The 26,467-nt window shown below is 34.1% G+C and overlaps 1 protein-coding gene and 1 long non-coding RNA gene across 4 annotated transcripts in view; one reads left to right on the top strand and one right to left on the bottom strand.

Annotated features, from left to right (window-relative positions):
• The window catches only part of LOC149069322 (uncharacterized), a 220,564-nt gene that overhangs the window by 161,329 nt on the left and 32,768 nt on the right, over positions 1 to 26,467 (bottom strand). The gene's annotated exons all lie outside the window — the stretch shown is intronic.
• LOC149069323 (uncharacterized) lies at positions 1,949 to 24,994 on the top strand. Its single transcript, XR_016195045.1, has 3 exons — positions 1,949 to 2,004; positions 14,077 to 14,371; positions 24,630 to 24,994. It is a non-coding gene; the product is annotated as an uncharacterized LOC149069323 (long non-coding RNA).

Genomic DNA, 26,467 nt, shown 5'->3' with positions numbered 1-26,467 from the left:
TAGATTGTATATTATATCAGATTATATTACATATTATATTTTTTTTTACATTTTAAAGTAATTTTTTAAAAGATTTTAACTTTATTTTTTCAAATTATTTTTATTTGTGATATTTTTTAAAATACAATTTCAATAACTGTTTTCTTGATATTTTTTTTATTAAAAATATATATTATATAACACGCATTATGTAATAATTTAATGTATTATGCAATTTATATATTACGTAATATTATGTAATTTACACTATATATTATAGAATTAGTACAATACTAATTAAATTTTCTTACTAGATTTTCAAAGAAAAATTCGAAATGATGGCATAATTTTTGTATTTAATTTATGGTCATAATTTATTTTTCCATTTAATCTCATAATTTATTCAAATATTGTCACGTTTATTTAAAATATACAGTGGTACCTCTCGATAACGGATACATTTGGTACCGAAAATTTTGTCCGCTAACAGGGAGTGTCAGTTAGTTGGCGGTAAAATACGGTGAAGCCTGTTGTTGTAATTCAAAAAAGTGACCGTTTAAGGAAGATGTCCTCTAACGGAGGTCTGTCCGTTAATGAGGTTCCATTGTTACAGCGTTTTATTTTCATACTTATACGTTTTGTTGAAAATTATTAAATTTTGTGCAAATAAAATTAGAAAATGAAGTTTTATGATAAAATTTAAAAAAATTAAAATTACTATGTATATCTGCAATGCACAACACATTAGACTATAACATAGTATAAAATTTGAAAGCAATATATTTGGTGTGACTTGCCTGCAGCAACTGCAGTAAAATATACCTTTGTATGTTGTCCAGAAATGTTTTATGTAATTTATTAATACGACACATGGAAGTTAATGTTGTTTATATCCATTTAGGTTGAAAAGTGTTGATTTATAATTTTTTTTTGTCTGTTTTGTCCATTGTAATGTTTGTTCAAAAAAAAAAAATTCAGATTCGAATATAAATTACACAATAAAAGAAGTAAAAAATAAAAATTTAAAAGAATTCCATCAAATAATTCTATAAAATTAAAAAAAATATGTATAATATAAATTTTCTGAAAAGCTTTTTAAAATGCGAAAAATTAAAAACTGTTATAAAATTACAATAAAATAATTCAAAAATCATGAGATAAAACTTCGTTGGAAAAAAAAAAATACAACAAAATTGAAAGTTCAAGAGAAATGATAAAAATTAAAAAAAAACAACTTAATATTTCTAAAACAAATTAGAAAAACTAAATTGACAGCTTATCCAAGGTGTTTTCCTCTTTAATACAACGTCATTGATGATTCCAATCATGGAACGTGATTATAAATGAGAATTTCTTCAATCTCCTAATTACGTTACGTTTTTTTTTTTTCTTTTTTGCAATTGGTAACGACAGAAAACCTTCTTCTACTATACATATGCACCGAGTTTCTTTTCTTTTACACGGGATACATACATTGATAGAGTATATACTAGAGAGCACAATACTTGAAACTAGAACAAAGAGAACAACATGTCACAAGGGAATAAGGACAGGAAAAAAAGAATATACAAGAAAACGAAAGAAAAGAAAGAAACATTTGCTCATTTCTGTGTGAAGTCAGTAACATCATCCATCCCTTGTTGCTATAACATCACCGTACATACTGTATATATATATACACACACACACAATACTCCAGTCTTTTCCACCAGCGCATCCCTAAGGTGCCCTCCCATTTTTGTTGAAAGAGATAAAAAAAACACACACACACACACACACACAAAACACAATATGAGGCCTGAGCAATTCTAATCACGGACGCCAAACTCTTCTTTCATTCTTTTGCCTTGGTTTTTATTTATTGTGTTTTTACCTCCCTTTTCCAGTTTTCTGCTGTATAATTTTTTTTCCTTTACCTCCTAACGCCTTTCTTCAGAGCTTTTCGACGCCAGAAAAGACACCAGGGAGAGAGAAAATAGGAAGAAAGACATGGTGGAGAGATTATTTAGTCGAAGAGTTTGGCGAGTAAGTATTGAAAATCAATTCCTTTTTATTTCTTCTCATTTTTCTTTGATACTGGGTATTTTTTGTAAAAAAGACAGAGAGTTTGAGGTATAAGAGCCAACGGGAAAATATATATGTATATAAAAAGTTGTTCTTAAAAGATTATATGGCGGTACAAAAGTCGCCTAGGAAATGCATCTTTTTCTTTTGTACTGTGAGATATATAGTATATATATACCTATAATGGCACTGGAATACAAAGTGAAAACTTCATCATCGAAGGGAGATTCTCAAATTTTATTATGACGTAACAACCAACCTCCAATAAAAGAAATATATTGTTTTTTTACGAACGAACCCTATACTGGTTATGTTAGAACTAATGGAAACTTTTTACTGACGAAAGAGCGTATATTCAAATACAGTACAAGTGAAGTTAATTTGATGTATTAAGATCCATTAGTTTTCATCTTTCTTACAAATTATGTACGGATTGACTATGAAGTCAAAGTGATGAGAAGTACGTGAAACTGAGTCTCAGAATACTTTGAAGATTGTTTTTGTACTTTTTTTTTTTACCTGATAGAGATTTAGATTGTAAATGAGAAATATCCACCTTTTTTGAGGAATTGTTTTGAGGGTAGAATTTTATGTTGAAATTTTCTGAGCCATGTTTTCGGACTGTGGTCATTTTATACAGACGTGAACTTACAGTTTATAGCCACTTCCAAACGACTTCTTCTCTCACTTACGTGTTAGTCACTTGAAGTGCGGAATTTTTGCGCTATCCACATGTTTTTGCTTTCGTCTTGGCGTCATGCATGGAAAAATCAGCATTGGTTCAAGAAGGAGAAAGTCGAGTTTTATATATAAAGTTATATATAAGATTGGCATTGGGGGAAATGATTATTAGCATTAGATTAAGATTCTTAGAATTAGATGGCATCGTGGTTGCGAGATAGGTCATAGCGGGTTATGATTAACGGAGAATTTTGTGATTGGACAGGCGTCACAAGTGGAGTCCTGAAGGTAGTGCCCTTGGACCCACACTTTTTTCACTTTTTTAGCGATAAACTCGATCAGCGTATCAATAGGATTGTTCGCAAATTCACAGTTGACGCAAACATAATGGGGTTAGTCGGGAATCAAAGCGTGGGCAAATGAATGGTTTTTAATTTGAACGGATTTTTAATATTGGTGATTTTTTTCTCGAATTTTAACTTCAATAACATGCTTTTTTTTTCCATAAAAATCCCCAAAATTTACCCATATTTTATTTCATAAAGTTTTTTTAGAAACTTTAACTGAAAAATGTGTTTTTTGGAAAATTTGCGTGCACCAACCCCCCTTAAAAATGACAAACTATTAATTACTTTTACCGGCGATTATGCATAGCACCCAAGTGTCATTGGCAAATTTAATAAATGATAGTAATGATAATAAATGATAAGTACAAAACAATTATCCGTTTTATTGGCGATTATCCACAATACTTAAGAGTCGCGTCGTTGGTAAACATGATAGATCGTACTGTATGATAATTCCTACATTTATTGCGCAATTGTATCAGGGTACGATAGTAAAATTAGTTATCATTATATCATGGTCCTACTATTCATCACACATACTAGACTCATTTGGAATTTTTTTCATATTTTTCAAATTCACCGATTACACTAGGTACATAATCACAGATAAATGTGATACATATCAAGTATTTATTAAATTTACCAACAACACTTGCGTATTATGCATATTCGCCGGTAAAAACGATTAATTTATCAAATTTAACAACACGATTGGTAAGTAAGCATAATAACCTGTTATTATGTATAAGAACCGATTATCATTCACCGTAAAATAAGTATTGCTATAATCTCGACAAGAAGGTAGAAATACTGAGACAAACAAAACCCAGCAAATCAAGTTTACATGAAATCAGAGAAAGAAACACTCGAAACATTCCAATCTATTGAGAAAATTATTCGTATTTACCAACTAACGGTAATTTACATTGACGTAACAGTCCAATCAAAATTATTTGATATCGATCAAAAAATTTGAAACCGTTTCAAAATCGTTAACGTAATGAAATAATTCAAATAATAACGTACGCCGGCACTAGTATCCGGATCAATACACGGTGCCCTTATCACGACATTGATTACCGTCAACGGAACGGATTCAATAACGAGAGATTGCGGAACATAATTTCAAATGATCGTCTTAAATGCAATTAATACGCAGGGCGGGCGGGAGAGGAATTTATAAGCCCATCGAGTATGAATACCGAGCTTTGCGTAAGAACCGCGATTAATAATTCGTCAACGTTGTCGTTAAAACGTATCCGAAGATACAGTTAACAACGTCGATCGGAATTAGTTATGGATTATTCCGTGATACAGATTCCCGCGCACGCTGTATCGTATGTATGTTACGGTGATATGATAAATCGATTATTATACATAATAATCGGTTGTTATTTTTAAACTCCGATTGTCTCGGTAAGTTTGATAGATTTATCACTTTTTCCGGTGATTATGTATAATTCCCAAGTATCGTCGTTTGTAAATTTGATGAACATTGAAAAAAAAAAATTATCGCTTCCATCGGTGATTATACCCAAATGTCGTTGGTAAATTTGATAAGTACTCGATAGTTATCTCTGTTACCGGTAGTTATGCATAATATCATAGTACAATCGTAAAATATACGGTATTCGAAGAATTTGTTGGATTAGAGTTCGTTATATCGGGGTACGATCGTAAAATTTGTTAAATACGAGTTCATTATATCGGGGTAGGATTTCAGAATTCTCGTCAAATAGGAATTGATTGCAGGGGTTATTTCGAGGAGGTTCGGAAAAATTCGCTGAATCAGAGTTCATTATATCCGGTTCAAACTCTAGCTCACCAATATACGGTCGGATTAAAATAATCAAAATAGGATTAAAATAAACCCTATTATCTGTATACATCTTATTTACAAATACGAAATAACGATTATGCACAACAACAGCAAAAAATGTGATAAATTTGGTACGGTTTATCATGTTCATCAACGACGCTTAAGTATTATGCATAATTACCGGTAAAATTAATAATTTTTAATACTTATTAAATTTATCAACGACGCCTGGGTATCCAGCATAATCGTCGGTAATAAAAGTCATAAATTTAGGAAAACTTATCAAACTTACCAGAATGGGCGGCGATCGCGTATAATAACCAGTTTATTATGCATAATAACCGGATTTATCTCATTTACCGAAACATGCGTATGTGTATCTTCTTCTTAGACGGACGGGAGATTATGAGCGAAATATTATTCAGGTAAAACACGGGAAATTTCACGTAAGAAAAGAAAATAATAATAATGAACGGAAACCGCGCGTCAAGAGATGACGATCAATATGCAAATAAAGGGATAAATTATGTATGCAGATATTCCAAATACATCCTTACCGGGTAATAACACCGGGCAACATTCTTGAATACTTAATAAAGAACTTTTCTATAATAATAATAAAAATTCAGCGACAGCCTGGGGTGGAGATATACAAGTATATATACCGTATAATGAATCATATTCAATGCTATGGGAATTTTATGTAAACTGTTATGAGATGCCAAACGCGTTGGCTTTCCATTCGGTTGTGGTGCCATCATCGTCTTCTTTGGATGATGGTATTAAGAATGGAAAAGGGGGGGGGGGGCATTAATCCGATATATATATATTATCCGGGGATTATATACGCATTTCGGTGACTTTTTTCCCTCACCTATAATATCGATATTCATCCGTTTTTTTAGTATCTTAACTCTTACGGTACATAAGGATGGGATGATATACTTGTTTTTCAAAATACTATTTCACGTGGTACTCTGGAGGTTTTCACGTCAATAATACTGACCGTTAAGAAAAGAATATTCGCTTTCTCAGGATAGTTCGGTATTATGACTATTTGCTGATAACGTTTCGCTTACCCAACGTTATTATTATTGGATTATGCTACGTTTTATAAGTGGATTCCTCATTTGGAATATCGTTGGCGTTATCCAGTTCAAGTTGAATATCGATGAAGATTTTTTTTTTTTTTACATTACTATCCTTTGGTGACTAGAGAGAGTTTCAACTGTCTTTCACATATTCTAATAATGGAAATAAATAATGTAAATTAAATAATGCAGGTTGTGGGCGAGAAGTCCTAGACACATTTAAAAAATCAACCAATTGACATAAAAAGATGCGGTTTGTATTAAAATACGTACGATGGTCTGGAATTTTTTGTTTTTGTTTGGATAAATGAAAAAAAGTTACAATTTTCTTCACAGGTGGCGCTGTAAAACGAAAAATTCAACATAACATATAAAATGCAACTATAACAGTGCATAATTAATGTTAATGACAATTTGCATTACATAAAACTATTATATTTTAATATGAACGCCCTCCTCAGCTTGCGCTGCATCTAAACGAGTGAAAGGGTGATCATGTTGAACTACGGTAGTTTTATATAACTCAAATTGTCATAAACATTGATTATGCATGATTTCAGTTGTATTTTATGTGTTATGCGGAGCTTTCACAGCGCCACCTTTGCGTGAAATTTGAACTTCTTTTTTAATTTATCAAAAAAAGTGCCAGGACATTGTGTTTCCCAACCTTTCTGATGACGGGGACCCTTTTAGTGAAATTCAATGCATTGCGGACCCCTATATTAAAGGTCAATTCTCTGCTGACCCCTGCAGTGAAGGTCAATTTGGTGCACCCCCCCCCCCGCCCTCTATAAAATACAAAATGTGTTGTTTTGTGTAATTTGTATATCGTAAAAAATTGATGTAAAATAAATTATAACCCCACAGCACCAAATTATGTCGTTCATGCAATGGTAGTGAATGAAAATGATACCGTGGACCCTTTACAAAATATAGAAGAGTAGGTAAAATTTGCCTAATATATATATATATATATATAATACTCAGAAAAATCACCAAAGAAAAAGGCAAGGCAAATACGGGGGTATTGATTAATACCTTTACAAAGTACCCCCGGACCCCCGGGAGTCCACAGACCACAGGTTGGGAAACACTGGTCTAGTCCATGATAAGTATTTTAGTGCAAATGTCACCTTTCCATTCCAATAGCTTGATTCGTTATTATGTCCAGGACTCCTCCCTGTATTTCAATAAACAAATACAAGTAAACTCCGATATCAGAAATCTCTAATTTAACGATTTCCTCGATTTAAAGTATTTTTTCAGAAGCCTCTGTGTGTATATTATACGTGTTAATATCAACCCCAATACAACGATTTTTCTCGATTGAACGAATAAAAATGCCGGTTTTATCTATTTCATTGGATCAAAATCCGAATGTAATATCACATTGTCCCAACCCAATCAGCTTAGCGCAGAAGTTCTTGACCGTTTCTTCTCTATGGACCCTTCACGGGAATGAGATGAAAGCTACGAGACAGTGTGCCTATAAAATGAATGTAACAAATCCCTTCGCCCTATAATAATGTAAAAACAGTTAGTAGTTAATTATTCTCTTATCTAAGCTCACGGGCACCCCTGGAATCTCTCCAATTACCCCCTGGTTAACACATCGCAAGTTAGGGACTGGGATATCAGTCCAACTTCGTCTGATTGAAATATAATAATGCTCTTTCTTCAGCTGCAGGAAGTTGTCGAGTGTGGAATCCTTTGTATAAAACGAGGGGAAAAGAAATGGTGTTCATAACATTATACACGCACGTTCCAACGTGTATCCGTTACTGACAAATCGAGAAGTACGGCTAATTCACGAAATGACCGATAAGTTTGGCCAAAGTATGGGTATCAAAAAATGACTCGGGCTTTGGTCAGCCAATTCGTGAAGTGGCTGGAGATCTCTGGCCAAAGTTCGATGTGCTAATGTAGGATGGTACGGTAGGCCCCCAAATCCTTTTTTTTTTATCACCAACGTGTGATACATGGGTTTTATATAGTAACTGCATTGGATTAGCTCCATGTGACAAGAGAGTGAAAAAAAGAAATTTGAGAGAAAAATATAATACATACATATAGTTTTTATATCAAATTTTGGAAAACAAAATGATTACCGTATCGTGACTGCGGTTTGATGGTTTGCCATAGCTAACGTGGACATAATTATCACGAAAAAAATTTGCCAAATCATGCCTTTCGTTATCGGACTTTGACCAGGGCTTTCCAGCCGCTGCGCGAAGTGGCTGGCCAAATCTGGAAATTCGGATATTTTCAGGATCAATATTCAAATTTACCAATTCGCGAACTGGCAAATTCCGGAATTTGGAAAGCCCGGAATTTGCCAGTTCGCGAATTGGTTAATTTGAATATTGATCCCATTCGTTAGAAATCCTATAGTAGAATATGGACGGCCGCTGTGGTGGTCGAGTGGTTATAGTGACGGACTCGCGATGCGAGGATCCGGGTTTGTACCCCACAGTGGTGGTCGGCTGAAGTTGGTTTTCTGTGGTTCCCAACTTCAAGGCACGAATGCGAGCCGATCTCCCCGTTAAAAAGACTCGCCACAGAGAGCAACAGGCCTACAACGTTACAAATATTCAATCATTACACTTCACTCACAATTTGAAGTATAGATGGCGGCACTGAAATATCATACACAACACAAGCTACACACTCAGACTGTTAGGTGCACTCACTTTGTTCCAGACTCAGCCACGAAGCTGGGCTGGAAGAGATCTCGGCAACGGGATAAGTCCGGTGGCAGAGACCCTGGCGTTCATTCATTCAGTAGAATATGGACGAAGTGAATGTGTGGTGTAGTCGTAGAGCAGGTGCTATCCTCGGATTGGCGTTGAAGACAATTGTAGGAGGCGTATTACTATATCGATAGACATCACGGAAACGCATCCCATTTGTTGATAATTTCAAGTTTTTATTTTAAAACCATTCTTGAGCTTACGTCAATCCTTCAATAGCACAGTTAAAAATATGTTGCAAAAAGTTTTTTTTTTTTTGGTGTCAGTGACGTCATTGGTAGGTGGCTTGATTGATCGTATCCATTGAAATGATCTATCTGAAGGTCTCGTAAGGATCATGTAAATTTCTCAATCCATTTACTGGATATGAAGAAGAAGAAGATTTGTACAAAGGGTTTAACCTGACGATTAGTGGTGTAGTCCCAGAGTCCCAAGCGCGTAATCAATTTATCATGGCGCACGGAAGTGGACAGTGGAGAATGGGGGATCTAGCAATTAGCGAGTTATGTTTTATCATTATTATTGTTATTCTTTTACATATGCGGCATTATTCTCATTCAATGGTGTTGGTGGCGGCGTCAGTGGCGCAATATCCATTATCGACGAGAGACAAATTATCTGGCGAAATACACAAACTTTCAGTAACTGTGGCAACGACGTCTCGCTTGATGAAGTTTTCGTGTCCAGTGTCGGATGGACATGACTGTGTCCACCTCACCCCCCCCCCATCCTTCGCACATATTTTCCTTTCTTCCACTAAGCATGCCCCCCCCCCCCCGCCTTGTCACTTGGTAAGTAAGAAAAGATAAAACAGAAATGTTTCCGTTTGTTGTATTCTGCAATTTCTCTGAACATTGAGTCATCATCACCATTGACAGACGAAAAAAAAGAGATTGTGTGAGCGGCACTCCTAACGTATTTTTACATAGTACCAACTACAATAAATGTAGTGCATTTTCATAACGAATATATAAATATTAACTACTTAAGTGTCAGGAATCGTACGGGTATCGTAATCTTTGCCCCAAGAGGGTGCTAATGAAAAGTAAACATAACTAATCTGCACAAACGATATGGCTTTATGCAACAGTAATAATGTATAATGATATCTAGATACATAATCTTGTAATCTAGTAATCTAGATACATAATCTTGTAATCTAGTAATCTAGATACATAATCTTGTAATCTAGTAATCTAGATACATAATCTTGTAATCTAGTAATCTAGATACATAATCTTGTAATCTAGTAATCTAGATACATAATCTTGTAATCTAGTAATCTAGATACATAATCTTGTAATCTAGTAATCTAGATACATAATCTTGTAATCTAGTAATCTAGATACATAATCTTGTAATCTAGTAATCTAGATACATAATCTTGTAATCTAGTAATCTAGATACATAATCTTGTAATCTAGTAATCTAGATACATAATCTTGTAATCTAGTAACAACAATCTAGTAACGATATGGCTTTATGCAACAGTAATAATGTATAATGATATCTAGATACATAATCTTGTAATCTAGATACATAATCTTGTAATCTAGTAATCTAGATACATAATCTTGTAATCTAGTAATCTAGATACATAATCTTGTAATCTAGTAATCTAGATACATAATCTTGTAATCTAGTAATCTAGATACATAATCTTGTAATCTAGTAATCTAGATACATAATCTTGTAATCTAGTAATCTAGATACATAATCTTGTAATCTAGTAATCTAGATACATAATCTTGTAATCTAGTAACAACAATCTAGTAACGATATGGCTTTATGCAACAGTAATAATGTATAATGATATCTAGATACATAATCTTGTAATCTAGATACATAATCTTGTAATCTAGTAATCTAGATACATAATCTTGTAATCTAGTAATCTAGATACATAATCTTGTAATCTAGTAATCTAGATACATAATCTTGTAATCTAGTAATCTAGATACATAATCTTGTAATCTAGTAACAACAATCTAGTAACGATATGGCTTTATGCAACAGTAATAATGTATAATGATACCTAGATACATAATCTTGTAATCTAGTAATCTAGATACATACTCTTGTAATCTAGATACATAATTTTGTAATCTAGATACATAATCTTGTAATCTAGATACATAATCTTGTAATCTAGATACATAATCTTGTAATCTAGATACATAATCTTGTAATCTAGTAATCTAGATACATAATCTTGTAATCTAGTAATCTAGATACATAATCTTGTAATCTAGTAACAACAATCTAGTAACGATATGGCTTTATGCAACAGTAATAATGTATAATGATATCTAGATACATAATCTTGTAATCTAGTAATCTAGATACATAATCTTGTAATCTAGTAATCTAGATACATAATCTTGTAATCTAGTAATCTAGATACATAATCTTGTAATCTAGATACATAATCTTGTAATCTAGATACATAATTTTGTAATCTAGATACATAATCTTGTAATCTAGATACATAATCTTGTAATCTAGTAATCTAGATACATAATCTTGTAATCTAGTAATCTAGATACATAATCTAGTTCAGTTACATAATCTACCTAAAAACTAGATTTATATTCCATGCAAAAAAATTCAAATAACAGGTTTTAAAAATTTTTCTTTTAATTTGAAGAAAAGGCGATAAAAAAAGTGAATCAAAGTCTTAGGATTTTTAAATTTAAAAATTGAGTACGATTTTCTGTAATTGCCTGTTATTCCTGGTCATACACATATAAGAATAGAAGGAAAAAAAGTAAAAATGCCTGATATTTTCTGTACAGGAAAAAATTAAAAACTCATAATGCAAATTGTTAATTGATTAACTTGTTACGATATTCTGTTATGAGGGAATAAATTCAGAATATATATTGGTATGTATTATGGCCAGTAATCAACATAATAATAGCAACATGGTTTCACAATAGTGGGAGGTTGGCTCACTTCTCCATAGAAACACGTAGATGCCCGTACCCATTTGAAACGTGTGAGAGGATTGCTTAGCCGTAAATGTGCGTAGGAGGTATGTGCACAACTTGAAATACGTAGGAGGATTCCGTACCCTGTCAGATATTGAGCTAACTAATGTTTCACACTTTTTTTTCATCTTTCCTCGCCAATGATAATTATTTTTCATGTAACGCACCCCCCGGGGTTCGCGAACTAAAGGTGGGGAACCACAGTTTTAGAGAACCAAGGAAGACTTTTTGGTTCGGACAGGGATACACATTCACAGAAGTGCCCGTGTGCGGGTGACACATTGCCCTGTCGGAAGGTTTCTGGACATTCCGGAGAATTTACGATTTACGAACCAAGTTCGTATGGATGCTACTGCCTCCCAACACGGAGACTGATAAGGTATTCCCTAGTCAGGCGTGGAACCAGGAAATGTATCGGGAGGAGCGACACATTCAAGGGAATTCTCAAACCAAATCTGTATGAATTCTACCCCAGCATAGAGCGTGATTAGACTTTCCCCAGCCAGACGCGGATCCACACCAATGTTTGTGGGAGGGATGACACATTCCGGAGAATTTAGAAACCAACTTTGCATGGATTCAACCCGTACATGGAGAATGAATAGAAGAATGAATAGGCCAAGTGCGGACCCAGAGCAATGTGTCGGCATAGCGACACATTCCGGAGAATTGAAAAATCTTTATGGATTCTTCCATAAGATCTGGTAATTTTCATTATATTCGGCTTTCGGGCTTATTTACATACAACTGAAATGTTTACTCAAAACATGATTGTCGTAAGTATGGACGTATAGACCAGTGATTCCCGACGTGGGCGTTAACGCCCCCTGGGGGTGCGATGGAATGTTCCAGGGGAGCGATAGAAACTACGGGTATAACATAGGATTGTATGGGTTAGATTGTGTTGGGGGCGATGGAAGAAAAACATTTCTGAAGAAAGGGACAATGGGACAAAAAAGGTTGGGAAACTGTACTATAGACAATCGAAGAAGACGATGCTTCCGTAGAGCGACCGGCAGTGTACAAGCACATAATTAGCTATGGGTATGACCTAGTGAATGACGTTTCAAGAGCTGGTTAAGTCCTGCAGCTGAAATAGAAAGGGGGGGGGGATTATATAAATTGTGGACTGGCAACGGCATCGTTATCTCGACTGAGCACATAAGCCACTGAATGGTTTGGGGGGGGGGGATGTTAATCCCACATGTGGTGGATAAAATGGCATCCTCTTTTTTTTGTCTGTCTTTATCCTTTCCCAGTGTCTTTGTCTTTTCCTGGCTCATATCCCCCACTAAAACCCTTCCTTATTCTTTTTCTTTCCTATCTTCAAGAAGCCGCAGAGTTTAGAAATGGGCCACCTTGATCGTCAGGTAGAATGAATGGATGGATTCCTCGCATTCCAGGAATGCTTCCGGATCGATTTAGAAAAAAGACAATGGCAGGGAGATAAAATACCGAGCACGTGATAAAAGTGTTTCGATTCCGCTGCAGCTTTCGAAAGTGATGAAATCTTTTTATATTGGGTTCTTCGGAGATGGGCAAGCACGAGTTTTGTAAACTAACAGTGAAAACAGAATCCGTTTCTGCCTGGGAAAAACGCGTATATGGTATAGTCGTGAACAAAGTTATCCAGAGAAGGGCAGAGCAATCCAAACAATAGAATGGTAACATGGACGGATCAGCTAGAGCATCCGGGGGACACTACTTCGCATTCAAAAATTCACGTTGTTTAGTGCTAAAAGGGAGGAGGAAAAAGAAATAACAATAACAACATTGACATAGAGTTCATGAAAAATTCATCTGCAAGGAAGACGCTAAGGATTTAAAGTGGAGAGGGAAAAAGTATCGTATACATACACGTATACTTAGATGCGCATAACATGCACAGGATGTGAGTGCGGGCATCGGACGGAGACGACACGAGAATGCCATTTGCGTGGTCACTAATCTCCTGTGCGGCAGTTCCAAAAAAAAGCCGGAATATTTCAAGCAGATTGAGCATTTCTCGCTTACATTTTTTTTTTAAACTTAGAATATGTAAGAAGAGCTCTTTTCTGCTTATACGTGATGCATGAGTATCATAGCCATGTGTGATGCATGAGAAGATATGATAAAATGCACACGGGCTTTTAACGTCTGTATGGCATGTTTTGTGGCTTTTATATGCCTTATCTCTTGGAGAGCGACCTAGAAAAGACTGTAATATCACAGTAGAGTAATTCATAAAACATTTTTAGTAATTTCAAAAAAAATATTCTCAAAAACGTTTTTTTTAAAGATTTTCTTGAAATATTTTTTGAATTTATTGGAAAAATAAAATCTTGAAGACTTATATGGTCATCATTTCCTATCAAGGTTTTGCTCATGTGAATTGCTGCAGTATAGGTACAGTGATCGTGTGGTCATCGTGCTGGACTCGTCAGAATCCAGGTTCAATCTTGAACTGATGGTCTGCTGGAGTTGGATTTCTGCGCGATTTTCCAACTTCGAAGAGTGAATGTGACCCGGTTTTTTTTTATTTAAAAAAAAGTCTCTCCGCTGAAAGCAGGCAGACTAGACTTATAACACGACATTGACATAACATAAAAAAAATTCAAGCATTCAATATATTTACTCCAGAATATGGAAGGCAGATGGCAGCACCAGCAAGGTGATGTACGCAGCATTTTTTTTCTATTACTATCTCTGAAATGTTTAGAAATTTTGGAATGTGTGTGGGATGCATATATTTAATATTTAATTTTGAATTTGAACATATCCAAAAATATGTATGAATATTTTTACACTTGATACTCCCATATACTACCCAAAACGCCATATTCATATATGTGACATTTTGAGAATACATAGATATATTCAATAATTTTTCCGGGATTAATGTGAAAATATATATATATACAGGGTTGTCTGTTAATCAACCGATAAACTCAGAGGGTTGTTAGTAGGCATCAAATATATGACAAATAATTATGTGAACTGGAAAGCCAAAAAATGAATAGTGAAAATATAGAAGAATTCAAAAATGAGAAATTCAAAAAGTGAAAAAGGGGGAACACCCTGACATTGGTTTAACACAGAACGTTTATGAGAGCAGATCCTGTCATTTACAGCCCAAAAAAATGCTCGATCCCCCGACGTTCTGCTAAATTACTTATGAATTTAAAAATCAAAGCCAAAAACGAGTTTTTTTTTTGTCAAAATATATGCATTAGCCAAGTGGCAGTCAAAGAATATGTAAAAAACGTAAAATAGAAAAATAGATGCAGAAGAAACAAGTACATACCATGCGCTAGTCCTGGTTTAACCTAGCTTAACTGGGTTGCGTTCAAAATTAACAGTTATAGTTATTGGTGTGAGGAGGAAGTAAGTCAAATGTGTAAGGAGGAAACCCATTGCATATGAAGATTTTTTTTAGATTATTCAAAGCATTTTTAAAATCGTTGGCATTATTACAGATATTTTTTGATGCGAGAAACTTGAGAAAATACAATATTTTTGAAAACTTTTTTGCTGATATTTGAATTGTGATTGGTTAGAAAATTGACTTTGAAATTAAAGTCTTTTCTTTTGTCGGGTATAACAGTTAAGACCATACTGTTAGCAATGTTTATTTTTAAGTCAAGGAAATCAAAGCTTGATTATTGTTGCGATTAGTTTTTTTCAGATTCGCTGGGATAGATTTGCTGACTGATATTTCGTGAAAGCCGTTGTAGTTGAAGATTATTTAACCGCCACACAATGTACCTTAAACCAGAAATAAAAGGAGAAGTTAGATTTTTATTTTCAAAGTAATGCAAAAAAATATATATATTTGCAAAAGCACTTGAAAAACAAGTCCCCATAGGAATTCCTGTGGTTTGTTTATACAAGCAAATACCATTAAAAAGATAGTTCTCAAAAATACAAAATTTTGCAATATTCATCCATTCGTGTTTTTGCATTTTTATACTTTGTTCAAAGTTGTTGTTGAGAAATTCACAGATGTTAAGAATCTCATTATGGGGAATGCTAGTGAAAAGATTTTCAAAATCAAATGTATCAATGGATTTAATTTTATCTGTTTTGAGAAGTTCCAAAACTTTGACAGTGTTGTTGATGATAATGCCAGATTTGTTGTCTTTAAGAATATTATGAAGCAATTTGAATAATTTAAAACCAATTTTTTGATTGTAGCTATTTCTGTTGCATGTCACAAATCTGAATTTAATTGGATTTTTGGATAATTTGACAGTAGCAAAGAGATATGGAAATTTAAGATTATTAGTTGCAATTTTAAATTTTTTGAAATTTGCCAAGTTTCTTTTATTGATTTCTTTGACAGGTCTGTGAATCAAAGTGTATGTGTTGTTAAGAGAATACTTGTTGATAAGTAATAAATAAATAAAACACTTTGCAAATATAATAGCAAAATTATTTGCAGTTTTTTGTTTCGACAAATTTTAGATTTTCATAATGTTCATTTTGTACATTTTTCTATACATATATATATATATATATATATAATTTCATATTACCCCCGGAAATTGTTGAATATATATGAGATGCCCGTGGAGATGTGAATGGCTTTTCCCGGTGGTGGCGTTTTTACGGTTAGAAATCCCGGAGGATATGGACCGAGTCATCACACGGTTAGTTAGTTAGCTCCAGCAAGAACACGAAACAAGCACAACTTCTAACATAAATACGATAGGGGACACACTTCCTGGAATGTACGAATTCTTTAAAAATTCCGTAGAGAATGTGCATGTACGGTTAAGTAGTAGTATAGATATAGCTTCTTGGACCTGGGCGAAATCTTGAGAGCAAATGAATCTTGGGGGCAAATACCATCTCCATACAACATGCCTTCTGCCTCTGGAATGAAAAGGTAAAAAGGTAAAGAGCCTAATGTACACCTGCATCCAGAGACGTTTTCTGATGCATTGGTTACAGCAGCTGAAGACATTGTTTGAAGGTGGAAAAATGTAGTTCTGATTGAGAATTTGGCCATCTTATCAAAACTTAATATAAAGCACCAATGCTGTAGTTTTGTGGTACCTGATGCTAATCGTATCAAAATATTGCCGCGATACATTGGGGAGAAAAAAAGAAAAGGAAAAAAAGAAAAAAATCTATCAAATGCAACCCAGTAACTATCGATTGACAACAGCGACGACAACGGAACTTCTAGCGAATCGGTACATGCCGGAATGTGTTTGTTTTTGGTATATATGTATTTATTTTGTCAGAATTGCGACTTCATGCTTGCCGAGTTCGGGGTTGCTTTAAAAGTGTGTGAAGCAACAACTCGCTGTAGCTGCTCCAGATGGCGTTTGCGCACCTATGTTCCTATGAGATTTTAGATTTTTATCGTATGCTCGAATTGTTCTTTTATTTTGGCAATGTTTTTCTAAATAACCTTGTATAGGCTCCATGGAGGGAGTATTCTATTTGCTTTCATAGCTCAGAAGTAGAGTACTCATACGAGAGACCGGGATTCGAATCCCAGCGAGGACAGAGATGAATTTTCCTTTCCTAAACATCAATATATCTTCATACTGCCAGTTTTCCGTATATATCGTTTTCACAAGGGAGAGGACATCTTTCTCTACGTATAGCAAAAATACCCTAGATAAGTGCTGGTAGAAGTGTTGTGTTATTGCTATATTCGAAGGGATCGATGTTATCGAGCATACACGCTGTGGTGATTTTTGATTAATATAAGACACCCTACCTAACACACAAGGTCAACAAGTCACAGAAAAATCATCGACAGTCAGCACACGTTTGCTTCGGCGAGAAACAGCTTTCATGACTTTGATAGGTTTTTTTTTAAACCCTGTCCGGTCAATGAGAATGAACTCGGACTCTTCGGCAAACACATACACGCCTTCCTTCCTTACAGGAATAAATCCTAATAAATCATGGAGAAAGCGAACCCATTCAGAGATCGCGAGATCGAACTTCCGCAGATTCGACGTCACCCGTGTTCCAGTTGTTCGATCGCAGCAATTGAAAATCGAGTCTCGACAGCAGCAGTAGTAAACGTTTCACGTCCTCTCTCGCCTAACATGTCCGAGTTTTTGGCCAATCCTAAACTTCACTTGAGGCAGAGAACGAGAGAGAGAAGGACGGAGGTCACGGTGGTCAAGCAAGGCCAACGGAGCGGAAACTGTGAAACGTCAATTGGTGGACGTGACAAGCTCAAGAGAATTCGGAAGCCTTAAACCGTTCCTGAGTAATGAAAATTCACTGATACCTGACAATATCAACAGGATTTTCACAACCATAACTCGACGATAACGTTCTAATGAAACGCAACGATAGCATTTCATCAGATACTTCAATGCAATTCGCAAATGCCGAAATACTTCCATACTTCCTTTTTAATATAATTTTTATGAACACATTATAAAATTCCTAATTGAATACCAATTCAATTATTTATTGTTTTTTTCCTAATCTATTCTTTACGTATTTTTACCAAAAGCTATAGTCGCGAAATGGCTGGAGATCCCTGGTCTAAACCCGAAAAAAAAGCACGTGTCTGGGTCATCGCCATTTTGCGTATTTTTTCATAATAATTACGCCCACGTTAGCATTCCATCATATAGAAGACAAAATGCAGTAAAATTTTTTTTTCTTCAAAATTTGACAGAAGAAACTATATGTCTATATATATATATATATATAGACATATATATATATATATATTTGGGGCCTACCGCGAACTATCTGACATCTTATCGAACATTAGATGGGGAATATCAGCCACTTCTCGAATTGACCGGCCAAAACCCAAAATCATTTCTACCAATCGGGCTTTCGCCGAAACTCTCGACTGTTTTACGAAGAGAATTTGCCGTACTTCGGGCTTTGGCAGTAACATATCGATTTACAAAAGCGGATTTCGGAGAAAGTAAAAATAATTGGGAATAATAATATAATAAATAAATACATAAAAAATTAGAAATAAATGAAAAAGTTGAAAAAATAAAGCAAAAAAATCCTTGAAAAAACTAAATAAAAGAAAATTTAAAATAATTAAAAAAAAGTAAATTTGGAAAAAAACTTTAAAACTTAAAAATTTGGAAAAGTTTTACAAATATTATAACGAAACTATAAAACTCTGAGCCTAAAGAAATTTTTGAAAGTAAAGAAAACCTAAAACATTTGAGATGATTAATTATCCTTTAATATAATATTATAAGAAAATATTTTGCTTCAAGAGCAATCAAGAAATATGCAGAATAAAAGCGAAGATCTAGAGAAAGTCTGAATAAAATCTCAATGAACAATGTTTCATACGAAAGAGAAAGTTAAATATTTCAAGCTAATCGAAAGCATAAACCGTCATAAATAACGTTATAATAACAATTCTCAGGCAGAGAGTGATTAAAAGTATAACACCGAATCCTATATATCGTCCATGTTTCAGATACAATACTCGGTAAGAACAACAAATAACGCCATCGATATTGTATCGTACGTGAGAAAATTCCATACAAAAGCTAAAATCTCTGCGGATTAATACGAAGAGCCATCGTAAAATTCGTCGCTTCAATTCATTAGGAAGACATTTTACCGAAAGGGCGCCTGGACTTTGATTAAAACTTTGTCGAAACTTTCACGTTAAGTGGGTCGTTCTTCGGGCCAATTAGCGTCGAGCGACCAAACTCTTTCTCTTACCATCGTGTACAGGTACTTTCTTATTAACGTTCAACGTAGAAATATCCGCACACACACAAAAGGAACTCGAGAGTTGGATAAAGAAGAAGAACACGGCGTGGATGAGGTCCTCCGCCCCTGCAGTGACATCTAATGGACCCGCAGCACTATTCAGTTCCTCGGCCTCTCATTCGCTTAGACGATAGCGAGGTGGTGGTACTCCACTGTCTTTTGTTGTCAGCTTCTACACCTCTGACTCTTCTCCAAGGTGGAGCGAAAAAAAAAAGTAGATCGGTCTTTTCAATGTTACATCTGCCACTCGTATGTGTGGCGGTCTATCAACCAAGAAGAGTGGAAATGAAAAACGGAACCGGGTGAATATACGTAGATAAGAAAAGCCAAACTCAAGATGCTGAATAAAGAAATTCCATGAAAAGAACTATTCTGATGTTGGTTCATTTCCATCAGTTCTTACGTAATTTGGAAAATAATAATAATGACAATTACTTTGGTTTTAAATTTTCAGAACATACACTATTAAAATACAAGAATCTCATCAGTGTTCTTTAACCTTTTTGAAGCTGCGGACCTGCGAAAACGAGATATGATTTGACGGAGCAGCTAAACTTGATATATGGGATAAATAATTTGATTACCATCAATAGAGAAATAAATAAAAAGGAAAAAAAAATTGATGACCAGCAAAAAATCAAGTAATGTGAGAAATTATTCGTTGATTTGCAAAACTAAATAAGAAAAATAATTTTAGGTCGTTCAATAAATGAATGTAAGAAATGATTTGTCGACAGGCAAAAAAGGATAAAAGAAATAATTTGATGACTAGCAAAAAATCGACAAATGTCAGAAATAATATGCGGACCGGCAAGAAATTCATAAATGCGTGAAACAATTTGTTAACTGACAAAAAAAGTACATAAATAACTAGAAGAAGAAATTTGTGGACCGGCTAAAATAAATAAATGAGGAAAAATAATTCGCGAACCAGAAAAACATTAATTAATGAGATAAATAATTTGAGGATCTTTAATAAATAAATGCAAGAAATGATTTGTATAATTACAAAAAAGATAGAAATAATTTGATAACCAGTAAAAAATCAATGAATAAGAGAAATATTTTGTTCACCGACAAAAAGAAAATAAGAGAAATAATTTGCGAACCGGCAAGAAATCAATAAATGTTAAAAATAATTTGCGGATCGGCAGAAAAATTAAAAAATATGAGAAATAATTTGTTGACCGGTAAAAAAACAAATAATTTGCGGACCGGAAAAAATAATATATGAGAGAAGTAATTGGCGGAACGGAGAAAAATCAATAAATGTGAGAAATAATTTATTGACCAGCAAATAGTTGATAAGAGAAATAATTTGCGGACCGGCATAAAGTCAATAATCGTAAGAAATAATTTGTTAATCGGCAAAAAATAAATAGGAGAAAAATAATTTGAGGACCACCAAAAAATTTATAAACCGGAGAAATAAATTTGCGGACTAGCGAAAAAAAATACATAAATGAGATCAAATGATTTAAGGACCTTCAGAAAATAAATAAATAGGAGAATTAATTTGCGGACCGCAAAATTAAATGACAGAAATAATTTGCAGACCTGACAGGCCAGGACAGGAATAAAAATCAGTATAGAGACGGTATAAAGCATTTAATCGGCTATATGAGTTGTTCAAAATGTTTTGCGGACCAACGGACAAAGAACACTGTTGTAGGTAGCCTGTTGAATGAAGAACTGGAATCATGAGCGTTCACTGTGACTCATTGAAATTTGTCTGCGGGATGTCGGAGGAAAAAAAAAATGTCGATTTTTGGAAACGTTCCAGCGTTTCCGGATACGGACATTTTTAAGAAACGCTCGCGAAAAGAAATATATTACTTTGTGGCTCTAGTAATAAATATTGTTTCGTACATTCTTAGCCGCAGAAACATTAGTTCACTTTCGAAGCTATCCTGCGAACACTGACGGCCATTTCTTGTGACAAGTCCAGACTCGGTATGGCACTTATACTAAGGGAAAATAATTTTCGACACAACGCTAATGGATTGTCGTCCAATATGTAGCTTTTACTGAGACTGAACTAAATGTTTTGTGATGGATGTGATTTGTTTCCATGATTACGATTGATTTTGTGGTGCTTTGTAAACATTTTAATGTATCTAAATATTTTTTAGGAGGAAAACTTAACGCGTGGGGTCTTTGAACACCAAATTATTGTTATTCCTTTACCTTCAGAGATGAGACAAGTAAATAGAGGCACGGATTAAAGAAAAATATATAAATAAATAAATTCTCTTCGCCACGGTCATCTCGTATTACAGAAAAATTGAAAAAAAAAAATCGAATTTTTTTCAAAATATCTTCTGAAAATTTTTCATACTAATTTCAGAATTTTTGAAACTTACTTTCGTACCTACTTTGGAAATTCCCCAACCACCTAATTTAAATTTTTTTTGAAATTATTCCCCCTCAATTTGAACATCTTTCGTATTTTTCCTACACATTCAAAGGCTTTATCTCTGAAATATAATATATTTATAATTTTTTTTATCAAAATTTTAATTTTACATTCATTTTTTTTTAAATTTATGAAAGTTACTAAATTTTCAAAAAATATCTCTTTCAAATTGAAAGCAATATTCAAATATTACACTTTTATCTACATTTTTTGAAATTCCTCGTAGTTTGAATTGTTGATATTTTTCTCAGATTTTAACTTTTGTTGGAACTTTTATCTTAATATTTTAATTTTTTGCTAGTATTTTTTCCCAAACTGAATACACAGTATTTACTGTTTTATAAAATGTTTTCCTGAATTATAATTTTTGTTGCAATTTTTTTCCTCAATTTCAGATTTTGTTAGAATTTTTCCCCCGAATTTAAAGAACAGTATTTCCTATTTCAATCAATCAAGTTTATTTTTTTGGCCACTGGCCTTTAACAATTTGTGACAAAAAAATGATATTAAGTATTTCCTATTCCTTCGTGGTTTGATCTTGTTAATTTTAATTTTTGTTTGAATTTTCCCCCAATTCAAATTTTTGTTGGAGTTTTTTCCCCAATTTAAAATTTTCTCGCCAATTTTAATTTTTATTTCAATTTTCTTCCCGAATTTAATGCGCAGTATTTCATTTTTTAACCAAGTTTAAGAGCCCCCCTCAAACATAAAAATTATTTTTTAATTTTTCCCCCTAATTTCATATTTCTACAATTTTTTTTCTCAAATTCAATATTTTTAAAATTTTTATTCAAATTTTATCTATAAATAAAATAATTTAAGATTTGTTCCTAAATTAGACATTTTTCCAATATTTCTAAAATATGAAAATAATTCCCAAAGTTTATTTTTCAAATTAAAAAAAAAAAAAGAAGAGGAAATCTTATTTTTCCAGTAAATATTTAAATTGCCCCACATTTTTTTCTCCAACTTTACAAATTTTCTTTTTCTCTAGTTTCGAATAAATCCAGAGACTGCAGCATTTATATTCATTTCAAACTACTCTGGAAATTCCATGACTGAGAAGTGTTGTATGTTCCACCTTAAGTAAAAACTTATCCTATTCTAGGGGAAAAAAAAAACAAAGTTTCAGAAGTAGATCCGTAATCCATGTAAATCTAGATAGCGGTGGAATACTTTTATTTGTGTAAGTCCGAAATAAAATAACAAAAATAAGGGGAGGGGGGAAGAAGAAAGAATTCCATTCCCCTCTTTTAGTTAAACCTTTGGGAGTAATCCCGGACAGAGCAGTGAAAACGGCGTAAATACCGGTAGTGGTAATGGTTGCAGCACGCGTGTATTTACGAGGGCAACATGCAAAATTCATGGCTGATATTTTCCAGAAATACACCGGGAGGAAAAAAAAACAGGAAAAACGTGAGCAGGAGAAATTTTCTTCTGGTTCATTTCTATGACCTGGAGGAAGTAAAAAAACACTATCGTTTTTGTTGTGAGGAAAATAGCTTCGAGGGAGGAAGAGAAACGCCATTCAGAAAAGATCCTAAAATTAGAAATGTTCCCTGCGAAAAAGTTTAAAAATAACTAAAAATTAAATTTCAGGTCTCTCTGAGCGAACAACTTTCATGAAGACGAAGAAGATGGGAATTTTAAGATCGAGAATAATTATAAATTCGAAGATAAATAAATGGGAATGTTAATTGGAAACGTCCTCCACGAACGTCGATGAATCTTGTTAATCCAATACACAGAGAGGTTTCGTTCTTGTTTTCCAATGAAATGAAAGAGAGTAAATATTAAGAATTACTGGAGTCACCCTTTCATTTTTTGTGTGTTTTAATTTTTTATGTGTTATGTGAGCTAAATTACTGTCCCAAATAAACAGAGAGGAAGTGATTGAAATTCCAGGAAACAAATTGGGGTAGGCTGTGTCATAGACACGTTTTGACTGAATACGTTTCTTGTGCCTTGAATAGACGGCTTTGACTTTGGAAAAGCTTACAATCAATGTCGTCTATTTTCGTTCTGAACTGCTCGAGATATAGCGGAAAACAATTTGTTACGAATCAGAGGCAGCGGGCCTGGTTCCCAGGCGAGAAGAGATTAAAACCGGAATGATATTATTAAATTCACTTTTGCAATGCGCATATGACGATACCATTGCTTTTGACTTGTGTTGAGTACTGCCTGGTGATGTTCGTTTTCCCCCCCCCCTCTTTTAAGAAGGGAAAAAATCACGAAATCCCCGGTACTACCTGCGAAATTATGAGCGTTTATAGAAATTCGTCACACACGCATCTTTTTTGCGAATACGCTCCCAGTATCGTCAGATGATTTATAAGACGTATTCACGTCAAGAAATCGATCTATACGGAAAGATTATACACCGTCGGTACAAAGACAGAAAATATTTTATACATACAGGGTGTCCCATAAATTAGTAAATAGTTTAAAAACTCATAAAAAATTGTAGAAATCGGTACAGTAGACTGTCGCTAATCCGGTGCATATCAGACCCGGGTGTGATAGATTACTGAAATCGCTATATTACTGGAAGCCAACTGATAAAACCCATTTAAATAATATAAAGTTCTGCGCATAGACATGCAGTGATATGTTTCCCTCTTCTATGTTCGAAAAAAACCTGCCAAAAAAAGACGTCGGACTACTGGCAGGATTAGCGCATGGCCCGGATTATCGAGATATGTATATTTGAATGTGGTTTGCTAAAAATATATTCTCACGAAGGGGGATTTTTTTTCTTTTTTTGGTACAGAATAAAAAAATTAGTTCAAATTTTCGTCGATAGAAGAAGAGAAAGCCATTCAGAAAAGTTCGAACGTTCCAGACCCAGAAGAGTTTGAAGAAAAGTTCACAGGTTCCGCTCATTATACAGCAAGACTACTTTACCGTACACCAAGTTCAGTCATATATCGCCATACGGCAATTTCCAACCAGTGCAGTTTGGTGAGAAATGAAAGCTATCGGTGGTCGCAAAGGCTCGGTAGGTAAAGAACTTGTTTCTGATATTCTTGACCGGATTCGAAACCGTGGACTTTGACGGTAACCTCCATAGTGGAAGACGAGTGTTATACCACTGCGTCACGGGGGCGCTTACATCACCAGGACTGGTTTCTTTGGTTTTCCATCGACAAAAATCTGAAATATTTTCTTCTACCAAAAAAAAAAAAAAAAAAAAAAAAACACCTGTATATCTAACCTCTTTATCTAACTCTGTATACCTAGAAAATAATTCATTAATAAACCAATCATTTTAACGACGAAAATTTTTGATTTGTTTTATAAAAAAATTGACTTATCCAAAAGATATGAAACGTATATGGTGTGGTAAGTGTGATAAATCGGTGATTATCCGCAATTTATTAATGCATAATAATTATACGCCTCGGTAAGTTTGATACATTCTCCTACGTTTATCACTTTTACCGGTGATTATACATAATTCTCGAATGAAGTTGGCAAGTATGGCAAATAAAGAAGAAACCATGTGGAAATATCACTCGAGTGAATGATAATTATCATTATCTCTTACACGTGATAGGTACACTACACATATTTAGCGATAAAAATTAAATGGAAATGAATGTTATAAGGATGAAGAACGTAATAGTAGTTATAGGTCTTGTAATGTTAGCTTTTTCACACATTTATCGGCATTTTAAAACATAATCAACATCACCGATCGAATCCATCAATATCGGACTAAAGTTTGAGCAATATGTGCGTTGAATTTGATAATCAGATTGATGATTTATCATATTTACAAATACGAGTTGGAGTATAATACATTATCACCTCCGTGATCATGGGCCCGCCGTCATCTATCTCAATGACGAGAGAGATATAAGCAGGTGGTCGAAGAATACCTGGGCCATGTTGCGTGTATATATTGTGAACCCGACGCAAAGTTTGTTTCTGTGTAATGCTTGTTATAATGCTGCTATCTCTATTAACTTTTCAAAACTTTGAGTAAAGTGTAATGAAAAGATGTGTCGCTGTGTTGATGTGTTGCTCTCTGTGGCGAGACTTTAACGAGAAGATCAGCTCTGCATTTGATACATAATCACTGAAAAATGTGATAAATTCAAAAAATTTATCAAACACACTGACATAGTCGGGGATCAAGCATTATTAGCGGTGACCCGCGATTATTCATATTACCGAATTAACACATTTACCGTAACATATAGGAAATCGTATATAGTACGTATGCAGTATCATATATACTGTACTACTGTATACCGCATCATGTATGGACTGAAACGTTGTGCAGCCCCAACTCTAGTGTGTTCGGTAAATACATAATAATTCCATTTTGATATATGCGAGGTGACTAATGGTTCGCAGATAGGAAATTTATAGCATTCTCTAAACATCCTAGAGATTTAAACACTACTATAACCTCATGCAAGCAATTTTCCCCCATGCCTGTAATATTTATCTTCACTTGAAATTTCGGAAGTGTTTGTTTCTCTTGTGTGACAACCCTTGTGTAATAACTTATTACTGCTCGTGTCTGACAAAAAAAATATGAGGCAGATTTTTTGAATTTACCGTCGAAGAGGAAAAAAAAACTGACGATGGCTGAAATAT

The sequence above is a fragment of the Pholcus phalangioides genome, unplaced genomic scaffold (assembly GCF_987345545.1).
Source record: "Pholcus phalangioides strain wild (caught in Gottingen) unplaced genomic scaffold, Ppha-v1.0 ptg000022l_1, whole genome shotgun sequence".
In the NCBI taxonomy this organism is placed as follows: Eukaryota; Metazoa; Arthropoda; class Arachnida; order Araneae; family Pholcidae; genus Pholcus; species Pholcus phalangioides.
The sequence above is the reverse complement of the archived record's forward strand: the minus strand, read 5'-3'. Positions and strand labels throughout refer to the sequence as shown.